The sequence below is a fragment of the Theobroma cacao genome, chromosome 1 (genome assembly GCF_000208745.1).
Source record: "Theobroma cacao cultivar B97-61/B2 chromosome 1, Criollo_cocoa_genome_V2, whole genome shotgun sequence".
Lineage (NCBI taxonomy): Eukaryota > Viridiplantae > Streptophyta > Magnoliopsida > Malvales > Malvaceae > Theobroma > Theobroma cacao.
In genome coordinates, this window is record NC_030850.1 from 19223849 (window position 1) to 19226714 (window position 2866).

Sequence of the window (2866 nt, forward strand, 5' to 3'; positions counted from 1 at the left end):
AGAGAATTCATGATGAAATTAAGAATTTTAAAGTCTCAGAATGGTTTAATATGGTAATTCGGAGTTTGAGGTCCGATTTAGAGTCAATTCAGAAAATTGACCGGTTAGGGGCAAACTGGTCATTTACCACTTGGGGATAAAATGGGAATTTTTAGAAAAGATTTTTGGCCCCATTTGACTTATTGGAGTAAGATTTGAGGTTTAGAAGTGAAAAATTTTAATTTCGGTATAATTTGGAGTAAAAGGGTAAAATGGTAATTTTACCATCCGAAATAAAAAATTTAATTTTTGAAAGGATTTTGATTAAATTTAATTATTTGGAGTGTGAAATGAGTATGAGGAGTGAAAATTATGCATTATGGCAAATTTTCAATTTTTGGGGTAAAAATGTAATTTTTGAAAAGTTCGGGGGTAAAAGTGTAATTTTGAAAAATTTGCTCCACCAAAACTTTGGAAAAATCTGAAAATTTCACTTAAGACTTGGATAAGTCAAAGGGAATGCATGGTGGAAAAAGTAGGACAAGTGGATGGCTAGAAAAAAAAATGAATTAATAAAATATTTAAAATATGAATAAAATAATATTATTTCATTAAACAATAAAAAGGCATAAAAAAAATCAGCCCACCCATTCTTCTTCTTCAACATTCGGCCAAGCAAGAAACAAGAGAGAGAAAGGAGAAAATAAAACCCTAGCTAAGAAATTTAAAGGGAAAATAGGTGGAAATTCAAAAATCAAGTGAAAAAAGGTAACATTTCTTAAATTTGTCTTGTGCTTTACCTTTCCCATGCATTTTCCATCATTTTTCATGGTTGAATCATGTGATTTGAGGATGATTTGAATTCTGGTCATATGGGTTTAGAGAGAGAAAGTTGTTAGATAAATTTGATTTTGAGCTATGTTAGTGTTTAGTGTTAGTTTAGCATGTTTATGAGTAAAACAACAAGAAAAATATTTATCTTCTCCATGAATTTCCCTAGGCCGAATCTAGCCAATGGTATGTGAGGATGAGGTTGACTTTATTTTAAGAGAATTGGGTGGAAAAATGATGAATTATGAGGTTGGAAATTAAATGGGAATTTTCGGTGCAATAAATTGAAATTTTTACCCACTAGGGGTAAAAGCGTAATTTATAGTCCGGACTGATAAATTGGACCAAATTCACAGTCATTGAGGTATTGTGGATATAATTGGATAATTGAAATTGAAATGGATGGAATTGGAGTCGAATTGGGGATTTTAGGACTTTACACCGTGTATAGGCGAGTTAGGTCGGACACCGCAATTAAGCGATTGTCTAGACATTTCAAATCCTATCTAGTGCATACGCATGGATAAGAGCCTGAAATAATTTATGATAAATTGACACAATTTATTGAATTTTGTGTCATAGATTATGGATAGGTGGTGAGTCAATTGTTTCGGGTAAGAGACTGCACCCGAGGGCGGAAGATAGGAGTATTTCTACTCCTAATACTGTGAGTAAACTTATTATCGTCTTAATTATCTAGAGTAGTTTTATACAACTGTGTGATTTTATGAAAAATGGGTTTAAATGGTAAATTGCTATGTTTTAAGAGAAATTGTGATTTTATAAAATGATTTTATAAATTTTCTGAAAAATCGAATATTGGTTTTGAAAATAGAGTAATTGGAGACTGCTAGTTTGTGTTGCAAATTTATGGTTTTGAATTGAATGGCTTATGACAATAAATGAGCATGAATGGCTAAACTGATTTTGGTGTTAGAATTATTTATACTGTGTATTCAGCCTTGAGAGGCTAGGTTGCGATAAATTGCCATGTCATGCTAGAATGAATTTTATTGATTGGTGGATTATATATTAATTATTTACTGCAGAGGGGGTTCCGTGGACCAGCCTATTAGAGGGGCACGGTAAACTCCATTATATTATTACCTCGAACGGAGAGGCGCGTAGGGTATCTCCTGGGGTAAAGCTTAGGGTTCACTTCACGCCAAACCACCACGTGAAGGGGAACTCAGCCAACGCCAAGGAACGGCTGTATTTTTCTCAAACTAAAATATATTTTAAGTGTATACAAAATTTTAATAGCCTTGGCGGACTCGGTTAGATGCCCTGCGCAAGGTATCACCGAGTATGAGTTTTGGCACGAGCCAAAGTTTTAAGAAATTCATAAGCCAAGTTGATTACTCGATTTATATGGATTGATTTTATTTGGTTGAAATGAACTGAAAGGTAATGAAATTACAGTATGATGACTTATTTTAATTGTCTCCATTTACTCGGCTTTAGATACTTTAGATGGTATCTGTTTACTCACTGGGATTATAAAATCTCACCCCTTCTTCCTATACATTTTTCAGGCTCAGGACAGTTTGTAGATAGTCGAGTAGGACGAGAACTAAGCTCGGAACTGCATTATAGAAAGTAAGAGTTCACAGTCTTACATCCTCTTGGTCAATTGGAGCCCACGTGTCATTGCAGATCAAAACTTATATTTTGGTTATCTGTATTTCTATTCATACAATTTTTACTTTACTTTCATGTGCGAAAAATTATTTACGAATATTTCTATAAAAATTTATTTTATGAGAAAATAGAATATTTTATTTATTATTTTTGAATAGTACTAGTTGTCAACAATTTGCTTTCAAATGAACGTTTTAGATACTTAATTGTTTTTAAATCATTAAATATATATTTTCTGCTTACCTACTACATTTTTAGCAAGTTTTGAGATTTTTGATGAAAAATTACGAAAATGCCCCTGTGAGCCAAAAAAATAATATTTTATTATTCTTATTTGAAAATGACTTATGATTTTTTTGAAATGTGAGATTTAATAACTGTTGCTCACCGGAGAGATACGAAAGTTGATGCTAAG

General features: G+C 32.3%; 1 long non-coding RNA gene across 2 annotated transcripts; it reads left to right on the forward strand.

Moving 5' to 3' along the window:
• Positions 706 to 2374, forward strand: LOC108662247. Of its 2 annotated transcripts, none has more exons than XR_001928066.1 (3): positions 706 to 747; positions 1393 to 1477; positions 2346 to 2374. It is a non-coding gene; the product is annotated as an uncharacterized LOC108662247 (long non-coding RNA). The 2 variants fall into 2 exon arrangements; XR_001928064.1 differs by having other exon boundaries at positions 707 to 747; positions 1404 to 1477.